We start from the raw sequence: 13,866 nt of genomic DNA, 5'->3' as shown, positions 1-13,866 counted from the left end.
CCCAGAAGAGCTTTGATCTTGTTTATGGCAGGCAAGTGTCTGACGTTCAGCCGGAGATAATTTATCTGGTAAGGGGTGAGTTGATTCCAGGCGCAGAGCGCGAAAGCCGGGCAAAGGGTTCTCATTAGCCGGAGAAGTATCCTGACAGTAGAACCATGTCTGGTTCCAATCTTTAGGGTGACTCGGCGGCTCGGCATAAGGGAAGAGGCAGTCTCTACGTCGCTGGATTGAGATTACGCCAAGCTCCAAGCTGGGCCCGTGGGCACATTCGTTTTGACGGTTCAGATAAAATAACTCTCTAAAGAGTAGTAAGCTGGGTTCTTCTCCAAGGTACACCTCACAGAATACTTGGAAATTGCAGATGTTTGACACGGAATTGGGTCCGATGTCTTGAGGTCGCAGGTGAAAAAAGTGCAAGACGTCTCTGAAATTTTTTGAGCCGGATGGAGCAAAGCCCCGGCTCATGTGATCAGTAAAAATGACGACTTCCCCATCCTTGGGTTGAGGTTTTTCTTCTGACGGGTCAGGAGCACGATAAGACAAGATCTCTTTCTTCGGCAGATGACCACTCTTCACAAAACCGTCTAAGATGCTATCAGTGACGGTGGATTTAACCCAGTTGCATGTGATGGTGCTTTGGGAGCTTTGGGCGGCATTATGATGGATGGAAGCCTATGACAAAATAAAAAATTCCGGTTCAAATTTAAGCCGGAGAAAATATTTCAATTCATATTGAAGATGGCGGCTTACGAAGGGGCCTAATGATATATGACTAATTGTGTCAGATTGTTTAAGCCGCCATGGGAAACAGTAGCAATTAAATTATTTAAATCTACCATGGGCGTCAGGATTATTCATTGAGCATTGCCTCTTTAAGCCAGCGATAAGAGTCGCCATGGCTAACTGATACAATTTTTTGCCTAAGTATCGCACAAACAGGTTTCACAGGTTGCAGCTGCTATTTTGGATCAAACGGTGGATCAGAAAAGAAAATATTCTAGACCTAAAAACTAGTAGAGATGAGTTCGTGAGCTCTAATGAGGTCTTGTTACAAGCAAAAGGGATCTGCCAGTATTGAAAATGGATGCGAAGCAACTACCGCATGAGTTCCATACTACTTTTGGATCAAATAAAGCCGCGGTGGAGGAGCTACGAAGAAATTGTGTTGAACCATGAAGAACACGGAAGAACTTGAAAACCCTAAATGCAGATCTGAAGTGCGGGAAGGTGAAGACTTACAACTGTAGATCTACTGCGGAGGATCGCCGCCGTTCTCTGGTCGATTCAGGTTGATGCAGCGGCCAAGATAGACAAAGATGAGGTGCTCTGCTGCGGCGGCGGCGGCGGAGCTCGAGCAGCAGCGGAATCGCGAGAGGAAGAAGATGAAAGAAAGGGGGAGAATGAAGAAAGACCTAAAGGCCGTGCGTATTTATAAGGGAAGACTGATAAGTGGGCGCGAAAAACGAGGAGGCCGAAAACATGATTATCCAACTACAGCGACGCCTCGATTTTCGGGATGGTCATTAAGATAAAGATCCGTTGAGATATGACAGAATAAAAATGAATTTAATGGAAGATGACGTCATGGCGGGTTATCATGAATCCAGAAGATGACGTCATGGCGGGTTATAACTTTTGCACAGACAGAAACCAGAAGGTTTTTTCTTAAAGTATTGAAGATTGACATGAACCGGTTCAAATCAATCTGGGGTCTAATGTTGGCGATATAACTACTGGTGTAACCCGCCCAGGAGGGGCCGGGTTATGCTATAGCAATTCATTATATGAAGCCCAATATCAAGCTTAAAGATGGCGGTTCAATAAAGGGCTTAAAGCCCGTAGGCGACTTAAGGCCCGTAGTGATAAACCGCCGTAATGGCATGACTTGTGTCGTAAGGCAAGATTAACTAGTCACCGAGCCGGATACTGTTTATAAGCCGGCCGGGACTCTCTAGGCCGCGGGGCATCAATTCGTGTATATAAGGGGATGACTCGCCGGCGGCTTAAGGCAAGTAACATCAAATCGGTAGCCAGGCATAGCGGATTCGCTCCCTGGTCATCGAAACCCTAGTAATTCCACCTCAACTGGAGTAGGCTTTTACCTTCACCGTAAGGGGCCGAACCAGTATAACCCTCGTATCCTTTGTCCCGCTTTAACCCCTTTAAGCTTCCTAGTTGTGATGGCTCCACGACTAAGTCCTTTCACGAGGGCATCTGCCGTGACTATTCCACGACAGAACAGTCAAAGAAAGAGTTCTTGCCTGTGTTGCAAGGTGTGAAATTGAGTAAGACTCATAGCCCGACCACAACAGAAGATAGAAAGAGAATGAAAGTCATTCCCTATGCCTCAGCCGTAGGTTCTATAAAGCATGCCATGCTGTGTACCGGATCTATTATATACCCTACACTGAGTTTGGCAAGGGAGTACAATAGTGATCTAGAAGTAGATCACTGGACAGCGGTCAAAATTATCCTTAGTGGAATAAGGATATGTTTCTCGATTATGGAGGTGACAAAAGGTTCGTCGTAAAGGGTTACGTCGATGCAAGTTTTGACACTAATCCAGATGACTCTAAGTCTCAATCTGGATACATATTGAAAGTGGGAGCAATTAGCTAGAGTAGCTCCGTGCAGAGCATTGTTGACATAGAAATTTGCAAAATACATACGGATCTGAATATGGCAGACCCGTTGACTAAACTTCTCTCACAAGCAAAACATGATCACACCTTAGTACTCTTTGGGTGTTAATCACATGGCGATGTGAACTAAGATTACTGACTCTAGTAAACCCTTTGAGTGTTGGTCACATGTCGATGTGAACTATGGGTGTTAATCACATGGTGATGTGAACTATTGGTGTTAAATCACATGGCGATGTGAACTAGATTATTGACTCTAGTGCAAGTGGGAGACTGAAGGAAATATGCCCTAGAGGCAATAATAAAGTTATTATTTATTTCCTTATTTCATGATAAATGTTTATTATTCATGCTAGAATTGTATTAACCGGAAACTTAGTACATGTGTGAATACATAGACAAAACAAAGTGTCCCTGGCATGCCTCTACTTGACTAGCTCGTTTACCAAAGATGGTTATGTTTCCTAACCATAGACATGTGTTGTCATTTGATTAATGGGGTCACATCATTAGGAGAATGATGTGATGGACAAGACCCATTCGTTAGCTTAGCATTATGATCGTTACAGTTTCATTGCTACTGCTTTCTTCATGACTTATACATGTTCCTCAGACTATGAGATTATGCAACTCCCGAATACCGGAGGAACACCTTGTGTGCTATCAAATGTCACAACGTAACTGGGAGATTATAAAGATGCTCTACAGGTGTCTCTGATGGTATTTGTTGAGTTGGCATAGATCGAGATTAGGATTTGTCACTCTGTGTATCGGAGAGGTATCTCTGGGCCCTCTCAGTAATGCACATCACTATAAGCCTTGCAAGCATTATGACTAATGAGTTAGTTGCGGGATGATGCATTACGGAATGAGTAAAGAGACTTGCCGGTAACGAGATTGAACTAGGTATTGAGATACCGACGATCGAATCTCGGGCAAGTAACATACCGATGACAAAGGGAACAACTATGTTGTTATGCGGTTTGGCCGATAAAGATCTTCGTAGAATATGTAGGAACCAATATGAGCATCCAGGTTCCGCTATTGGTTATTGATCGGAGATGAGTCTCGGTCATGTCTACATAGTTCTCAGACCCGTAGGGTCTGCATGCTTAACGTTCTGTGACAATTTGTATTATGAGTTATGTGATTTGATGACCAAGTTTGTTCAGAGTCCCGGATGAGATCGAGGACATGATGAGGAGTCTCGAAATGGTCGAGACGTAAAGATCGATATATTGGAAGGCTATATTCGGACATCGGAAAGGTTACGTGTGTAGATCGCGGAGGTGCCGTACTTTCGGTACTAGGATCGGTCGATCATGAATACATACGACTACATCAACCGCGTTGTCATAACGCTTCCGCTTACGGTCTACGAGGGTACGTGGACAACACTCTCCCCTCTCGTTGCTATGCATCACCATGATCTTGCGTGTGCGTAGGATTGTTTTTGAAATTTCTACGTCCCCCAACAAGGGGTTCCAATACAGAAAGAAAGAGGAAGAGACTGACAAATTCAAAGGGAATTCTCAACAGTTTAGCAGGACCCCCGATGGGTTTGGATCCAGATTCACATCTGGCACCTCAAATTATCAGGGGAATGGGGGAGAGGTGCTGATATCAGAAACAAGGAAAGCTGCTGAAGACAAAGAGAGAGAGGGGGGAGAAAACTAGAGGCTGGTCGAGCTGGGTCTGAGGACAAAGGTAAAGACCATGTTCATATGTTCAACCCCTCTCTTGAACTTACTCAGCAACAACAATGGTTTGGGGCACTCCTCGCCCAGATGGCATAGCAAGGGGCAGGTGTGGCTGCTGGAATAGGAAATCAGACAGAAGGAAAAAAAATCTGAGGGTGACAGAGAGAAAGGAAATCACATACACAACATAGATACCAGCAATGGAGGAGAAGCTGATACTGGAACAGGGTTGAGACAAAACCAGAGCAACTGGGGGGGGGGGTGCTGGCAGAATTACACAAAGAGAGGGAACTGATCTGAATAAAGGTGGAACCAATTTCAGGACAATGTGCAACAAATGCAAAGACTTCAGGCACCAGACTAGCTAGGGAATGCAAACTCCCAAACTGCATTATCTGTGGAAAAAATTCTCACATCACTGAGGATTGCAACTAGCTGAAGCAAATAAAACCTCTACCTAAATATGTTGGGTATGCAGCTAGAGGGCTGGGAGTGTTACTGATACATAACTCTAAGGAAGTGGTGAGAAGTGAGCAGATTAACCCAATGGCAATCATCACTATTGCTTCTGGGGAGATCAATGAGACACAATTTTTGGAGGGTTTCAACTACATGTTCAAGTGGGACTGGCAATCGAGATGTAAAAAACATGGAGACAGGGCTTATCTTATGAGGTTCCCAAACAAAAGCAGGCTGATTGAACTCCACAAGTTTGGGAATTTTAATCTCCTAGGGACAAAGTGAAAGGATCGAGAAGAGGTGTCTAGAGGGGGGTGAATAGACTCTAATCAAGAAAATTTGCAGTTTTTAATCTCTTAAGTTGAAGTGGAGTATTAGCACAAGTTTAAACATTCACAATACATATCAAGCAAGCATGCAAGCATACAAAGAGTATATGAGCAGCGGAAAGTAAAGCATGCAAGTTGCAAGAATGTAAAGAGAAGGGATTGGAGTGTGCAAACGCAATTTGGAGACACGGAGATTTTTTATCCGTGGTTCTGATAGGTGGTGCTATCGTACATCCACGTTGATGGAGACTTCAACCCACGAAGGGTAACGGTTGCGCGAGTCCACGGAGGGCTCCACCCACGAAGGGTCCACAAAGAAGCAACCTTGTCTATCCCACCATGGCCGTCGCCCGCGAAGGACTTGCCTCACTAGGGTAGATCTTCACGAAGTAGGCGATCTCCTTGCCCTTACAAACTCCTTGGTTCAACTCCACAATCTTGTCGGAGGCTCCCAAGTGACACCTAGCCAATCTAGGAGACACCACTCTCCAAGAAGTAACAAATGGTGTGTTGATGATGAACTCCTTGCTCTTGTGCTTCAAATGATAGTCTCCCCAACACTCAACTCTCTCTCATAGGATTGGATTTGGTAGAAAGAAGATTTGAGTGGAAAGCAACTTGGGGAAGGCTAGAGATCAAGATTTATGTGGTTGGAATGGAATATCTTGACCTCAACACAAGTGTAGGTGGTTCTCTCTCAGAAAATATGTATTGGAAGTGTATGCATGTTCTGATGGCTCTCTCCACGAATGAATAGTGGGTGGAGGGGTATATATAGCCTCCACACAAAATCTAACCGTTACACACAAATCATCAAACTCGGTGGGACCGAATCAGAGAACTCGGTCAGACCGAATTGGTTCATAATGTGACCGTTAGGTGTTTCGGTGCGACCGATATCATTACGGTTAGGGCATAACGTAATCTCGGTGAGACCGATTACACAAACTCGGTGGGACCGATTTTGGTAATAGTCAAACAGAGAGTTGGTCAAGCAAACTCGGTGGGACCGATTCGCTCATCTCGGTTGGACCGAAACGTTACGAAAGGGTGACAGAGAGTTTGCATCGCGAACTCGGTGGTACCGATCGCATATCTCGGTAAGACCGAGATTATTGCAATAGGCAACAGAGAGTTTGCAATCCCATCTCGGTGGGACCGAGATCCCTATCGGTGAGACCGAAAAGACTAGGGTTTGTGGCAGTGGCTATGTCAAGAGAACTCGGTGGCGCCGGATAGAAAGAATCGGTGGGGCCGAGATTGACTTTTGGTTTGAGACATATTTGGAAATGAGGAAGTGGTTGAGGGCTTTGGAGCATATCACTAAGCACTTTGAGCAAGCAAGCCATTAAGCAACACCTCATCCCTTCTTAATAGTATTGGCTTCCCTATGGACTCAATGTGATCTTGGATCACTAAAATAGAAAATGTAGAGTCCTGAGCTCTGAGCTTGAGCCAATCCTTTGTCCTTAGCATATTGAAGGGGTTCCACATCCTCTAGTCCATGCCACTCCATTGTTGAACTTATCTGAAACATACTAGGTAGAAACATTAGTCCAGCAAGAAGTATGTTGACATTAATTACCAAAACCACCCAGGGAGCACTTGTGCTTTCAATCTCCCCCTTTTTGGTAATTGATGACAACATACATCAAAGCTTTAGATAAAGATATAGAGAACAACAAGTAAAGCTTTGGAAAGACATGTAACATGCAAAGGCTCCCCCTATATGTATGCAATCATATAAATATGAATCATAGGAGCATGTGAATGCATAAGCATGACAGAGTAGTCCATGTGTTACATGTATCTTGGCTATATGCATCAGAGTGAATGATGTAGATATAGAAAATATATCTTCATGTTCATGAGTCCTTCTTGCAAACAGTATGTACAACAGCAAGAGATCCTCATACACATAACTGAGATGCATATACTTACCTTGCGGTCTTTGAGTTGGCTTTGGAAAGAATGAACCTGAGTAAACAAGGTTAGATAACACAGATACATCTAGTAGCCAGAGCAAACAGAAGAAACCAGAAGAGTACCAAGACTGGGATGACATGTAGAGAGTGAGTACTAAGTACTCTATTGGATATAGACATGTCCCCAAGGGTAAAGACGTGCAAAGAATTTGAGGATTTTCTTCCCTTAGATGTCTTGCTCCCCCTGAATCTTGCATGGGATATTGGGAGAAGATAGGGAACAGAAAATCAGAGCAAAAGAAGAGACAACAGAATTAATGCAAGCAATCAAATATGATCAAATATGAACATGTCTTTCCCCTCTTAAAGACATGTAATTTCTCTCCTCTTGAACACCAAGCATCTGAGGTCTGAGGTTTCTTACACACACTCCCCCTGAGTATCCTCTCCCCTATAGAAATGATTAAGCATAGAGCTTTGATGTGATCCCTCTCTCCCCCTTTGACATCAATTTCCAAGAAGGGATCTTCTGGATTTTTGTTTTATTGCAAAAGGGTTTGGTCCTTGAGTCACAAAGCAAAGCGAATGTGATGCTGGTAGAGAACAAGAGTCATTGGGTGGAGCTGGAGCAAAAAGACTGCAGAAATAAGTGGCAAGTTGTCTTTCCTGTAGTGAAATCGGTAGCACCGAGTTGTGTGCTTCGGTGGCACCGAGAGAATTCGGTTGGGCCGAAGGAAACAAACCGGTGTGACCGAGTTTATCACAGTAAAACACTTGTCTCCTCAGATCACTAGGCACTTAAGATCTCACAAGGATTTGCAATGAATTTGCTGAAAGATTTGCAAAGAATTGGATGCACAAAATGTAGAACAAAAAGAAGGAAAAGAAATAACAAGATCTAGATGAAGTTTTTTTTGACAAGGGGAAACACACATGTACAAGAGACAAATGCAAGAGGAAACACAAGATAACTTCATCTAGAATTGGGCGGTGACAAGGTCACCTATGTTAGAGTATATTGACATGAGAGTCAAGTGAGGTCACTTGATCTTTGGTCATACTCATCGTTTAAGCTCAAAATGGGGTCACCATTTTTCGTTTAAGCATTTCGTTTAAGCATCTTGATGTATTCACATCTTGTTGAGTTGCTTTGACCCATGTCTTGGAGTAAAGCTTCTCTAAGATGGAATAACATACCTTGGGTGGTGGTGTTGATCTTGGTCATATAGTTGAACTTGTGTGAGTTGCTCAAGGTTGATGTAGCTCATCAAGAGTTGGGAGCACCACTTGGAATTTGAGTTCATCTACCTACATGGGTTAGTTTTGCAAGGAAGAGAACTTGTGTATCCAAGATGACAATCATAAATCTTAATGTAGAATTTGTCAAAGGATATGTTTGAAGAGTTTTGTGCTTCCTTGTCTTCAACCACCATTGTGTAGAGACTTGATGATGTAGAGATTGCTCAAGATGTGAGTGAGTTGCAATCTCATGGATTTAGATTCATCCAAGTGCCTACAAGGGTTAGATAGCATGCAAGGGTGCAAAAATATCCAAGACATATAGATAGCATCATGAAAGAAATATCAAGGATTAGTCAAAGGGTCATGCCTTGCATGTATCCAAATGGAGTTCCTACTCCAAGTTTGAAGCATCAATGATGTTCAATTCACCTCTCAAACGGCAAAAGACTTTCTCATCAAGCGGTTTGGTAAATATATCCGCTAATTGCTTATCGGTGCGAACATGCTTAAGATTAATGTCCCCTTTGGCAACATGGTCTCGAATGAAATGATGACGAACTTCAATATGCTTAGTTCGAGAATGTTGCACGGGATTGTGAGCAATCTTAATAGCACTTTCATTGTCACAAAGTAATGGAACATGTTTCACATATATCCCATAATCTTTAAGAGTTTGGGTCATCCAAAGTAACTGAGCACAACATGATCCAGCAGCAATGTATTCCGCTTCGGCGGTGGATAAGGATACCGAGTTTTGTTTCTTGGAGGACCAAGACACAAGAGATCTACCAAGAAATTGACAAGTACCCGAAGTGGACTTTCTATCAACCTTGTCTCCGGCATAGTCCGAATCGGAGTAACCAACAAGATCGAAAGAAGACCTCTTAGGATACCAAATGCCAAAATTTGGTGTGTGTATTAAGTATCTCACTATCCTTTTCACAGCCTTAAGATGACACTCTTTAGGGGCCGCTTGATATCGTGCACACATGCACACACTTAGCATAATATCAGGACGAGAGGCACATAGATATAACAATGAACCAATCATAGAGCGGTAAACTTTTTGATCCACCGGATCACCATCTTTGGTCAAGTCAAGATGTCCACTAATAGGCATGGGTGTAGACATACCTTTGCATTCTTGCATATTGAACTTCTTGAATAAGTCCTTGGTGTACTTTGTTTGAGAGACAAAGGTACCTTCCTTAGTTTGCTTGATTTGCAAACCAAGAAAGAATTTGAGTTCACTCATCATAGACATCTCAAACTTCTCCGACATTAGTTTTCCAAACTTCTCACTAAAATGAGGGTTAGTTGAGCCAAATATAATATCATCAACATAAATTTGGCACACAAATAGTTCTCCATTAACCCTTTTAGTAAAAAGAGTAGAATCAATTTTTTCAATTTCAAAGCCTTTTTCAATAAGAAACTTGGTCAAGCATTTATACCACGCTCTAGGGGCTTGTTTAAGACCATAAAGGGCTTTGTGAAGTTTGTAAACATGATTAGGTTTCTTTGGATTGACAAAGCCGGGAGGTTGCTTAACATAAACTTCCTCCTCAATTTCACCATTTAGAAAAGCACTTTTAATGTCCATTTGGTACAAGGTGATATCATGGTGATTAGCATAAGCAAGTAAGATGCGAATGGACTCAAGCCTAGCAACGGGAGCATATGTCTCACCATAGTCCATACCTTCGACTTGAGTGTAGCCTTGGGCGACTAGGCGTGCTTTGTTGCGGACGACTTGACCATCTTCATCTTGCTTGTTGCGAAACACCCATTTGGTACCAATGATGTTGTGTTTGTTGTCGGGCTTCTCGACCAATGTCCATACTTTGTTTCTCTCAAAGTTGTGTAGCTCTTCATGCATAGCGTTAATCCAATCCGGATCTTCCAATGCTTCTTCAACCTTCATAGGTGCAATGCTAGAGATGAAGGAGTAAAGTTAAACGAGTTTTAGAGCGAGTGATTCTCCCGGTTTGGATGTCATCGTAGATTTGCTCGATGGGTGATCTTTGGCGATTCTTGCTCGAACTCGTGGGAGCTTTGGCTTGGCTCGGGATGAAACATCCTCTTCATATTGTTCTTCTTCTTGGACTTCTTCATTGTTGACGTTGTCATTCTCTTGTCGTGGTGGAGAGGGAGGTTGTTGATGTTCATCTTGGTGTACTTCCTCGTTTTCTTCGTCTTGGTGTGTCCCATTTGTGGATGCTTCCGTATCAATTCTTGGTTCACCTTGTCGTGAGGTAGAAGCTTCCACTTGGACGGACGAGGTACTAACCTTCACCTCCATTGGATGAATCTTGCCAATAGACAAGTCTTGGATAGCTTCCGAAGGGTCTTTGTCTCCTACAATAATTGGCAATTGCTCTACTTGCGAGCCGTTAGATTCATCAAACTTCACGTCTACCGTCTCTTCAACCTTTCGAGTGAAATTGTTGTAGACACGGTAAGTGTGAGAGTTTGAGCCATAACCAAGTAGGAAACCTTCATGAGATTTTGGAGCAAATTTAGAACGACGATGCTTATCAAGGATGTAGCACTTTGAGCCGAACACTCGAAAGTATCCAACTTGGGGTTTGTTACCGGTGAGAAGCTCGTACGTCGTCTTGCCGAGTAGCTTGTGGAGATACAAGCGATTTGTTGCATGACAAGCTGTCTCAACCGCTTCCACCCAAAAGTGTTTTGGAGTCTTGTACTCATCAAGCATCATTCTTCCCATCTCAATAGGAGTCCGGTTCTTCCTCTCAACAACTCCATTTTGTTGAGGTGTGTACATAGCCGAGAACTCGTGTGAAATCCCCTCTTCGTCAAGAAAGGTATCCACATTTGCGTTCTTGAACTCCGTTCCGTTGTCGCTCCGAACCTTTTTGATCTTCACGTCAAATTGATTTTGGGCCTTCCTAGCGAAGTTTTTGAAGATCTTTTGGACCTGCGATTTGTCATCAAGAAAGAACACCCACGTAAATCTTGAAAAATCATCAACTATGACTAGTCCAAAACGAGTTACCACGGAGACTCTTGTAGGCATATGGACCAAAGAGATCCATGTGAAGTACCTCGAGTGGTCTTCTCATGGTCATGATGTTCTTCGTGCGATGACTTCCTCCAACTTGTTTCCCTGCCTTTCAAGCACTACAAAGTCTATCCTTGTCAAATATGACATCTTTTATTCCAAGGATATGATCACCTTTAATAAGCTTATCAAGATTTCGCGTACCCACATGACCTAGCCTTCTATGCCACAACCAACCCTTAGAAGATTTAGCAATTAAGCAAGTTCTAGGTTGAGCCTTTTTAGTGAAATCAACTATGTAAAGATCACCTCTACGTATACCGGTAAAGACCATTTTACGATTTTCTCTTCGAAACACTTGGCAATCTACCTCAGTAAACAGGACATTGAAACCGAAATCAGCAAGTCTAGATACTGAAAGTAAATTGTACCTAAGGGATTCAACGAGCATGACATTTTGTATGGAGCTATCATGTGAGATGGCCACCTTACCTAGGCCAACCACCTTACCCTTTGAGTTATCACCAAAAGTGACATACTTTCGAGGGCCGTCGTTTTCAGCAAGCTCACGGAACATATCTTTATCTCCGGTCATATGATCAGTACATCCACTATCAAGGACCCATTCCTTTCCTCCAGCCATGTAGCCGCGAAGATTTGCCATAAGACCAAAGTGTCTCATTGCATCATCAAGATCATAGTCACTATCATCATCCTCATCATAGTATCCATGTTCGACATCATCTTGTAATTGATCAACTCCTAGAGAGGGTAATTCATCAGATAAATGATCATTTCTATGGTTATCTTTATGAATTCTAATAGCTTCGGAAATGATATTGCTAATGATTCCAACATCTCCTTTGGCACGCATGAGATTGGTAAGCTCAAATAGACAATCACCAAAGCTAGGATCACTAGAATTCATCTTACTCAAGGCAATAGACTTATGGAGAATCTCGTCTAAATTTTTCAAGGAATAATCTGGAAATCGTTCCTCAAGAAATCTCCATATAGTATAGGCACAATCAAGAGTAGGTAAATTAGCAATCAAATTTTTGGGCAATCCTCTAATGATAAGATTGATGGTTCTAAGATTGTGAATCATGTCAAGATCCTCTTCGGGTGTAGGATGCAAAGGATCAATATGAGGAGCACAAGGGCTAGTAATGTACTTGTTCAAATGATATTCATTGAAAATCTCAAGCATTTCATTTTTCCACTCATAGAAAAACTCTCCATCAAGAATAGGCACTCTACGTCTAAGTCTCCCCAAAGTAGACACATCCATCTTCCTTCGAAGGTGTTTAAACCAAGGCAATGGAGACCAAGGCTCTGATACCAATTGAAAGGATCGAGAAGAGGTGTCTAGAGGGGGGGTGAATAGACTCTAATCAAGAAAATTTGCAGTTTTTAATCTCTTAAGTTGAAGTGGAGTATTAGCACAAGTTTAAACATTCACAATACATATCAAGCAAGCATGCAAGCATACAAAGAGTATATGAGCAGCGGAAAGTAAAGCATGCAAGTTGCAAGAATGTAAAGAGAAGGGATTGGAGTGTGCAAACGCAATTTGGAGACACGGAGATTTTTTATCCGTGGTTCCGATAGGTGGTGCTATCGTACATCCACGTTGATGGAGACACTACAAAAAAAAGACACATCCGTGACATTTTGGGCCGAACGATTTTTTTTCTGTCATACATATGACACTTCTATGACGATAATTGTGACAAAACCCGGTATCATCATAGATGTGGTGGGCTCCTACTTCTATGACAAAAAATCATGACAGAAAATGGGCTTTTCGTCCTGGGCGGGCCGGAGACGCAGCTGCATGACATTCTTTGGGCCGTCCATGATGGAAAAAACCATGGTAGAAGCGAGGGCGAGGAAAATTTTAGGGAGTTCCCGGTTACGGTGGGAGGTCGGGGGCCGAGCGATGCGCGTTTCTCTCGTACACGTACGCACGTGTGTGCGAGGCGTTGGCTCTAACTGAACCCGAGCGATTGCACTGCAGGCTACGCGTTACTGAACCCGAGCGATCGATCGATGGCTGTTAACTGAACCCGATCGAGCGATTCCTTCGCTACTGCTGCTAACTGAAGCCGATCGATGCTGCCTCTGGGATGAACAGTGAGCGTTGCGGGGGGGTTTGGATGAACAGTGAGCGGTGGCGTTGCCTCTGGATGAACAGGACCCCGTGGTGTGGTGGAGGGCTGGATGAACAGTAGACGGTGGAGGGGTGCCTGTGGAGGGGTGGTTGAACAGGACCCCGTGGTGTGGAGGGCTGGATGAACAGTAGACGGTGGAGGGGTGCCCGTGGAGGGGTGGTTGAACAGTAGCCGGTGGAGTAGCGCGCGGTGGAGGCTGGATGAACAGGAGCCCATGGAGGCTCGAGGAGGTCGACGGTAGCCCGTGGAGGCTGGAGGAGGTCGACGGTGGAGATGAAAAGTATCCCGTGGAGTCCCGTTTTGCGGTACGCCACACCCCTCCCGATGAACAGGACCCCCGTTTCGACCGTAGGAGGTCCGTTTCGTCCGT

The sequence above is a fragment of the Triticum aestivum genome, chromosome 4D (genome assembly GCF_018294505.1).
Source record: "Triticum aestivum cultivar Chinese Spring chromosome 4D, IWGSC CS RefSeq v2.1, whole genome shotgun sequence".
NCBI lineage: Eukaryota > Viridiplantae > Streptophyta > Magnoliopsida > Poales > Poaceae > Triticum > Triticum aestivum.
Note: the sequence above shows the minus strand (reverse complement) of the source record.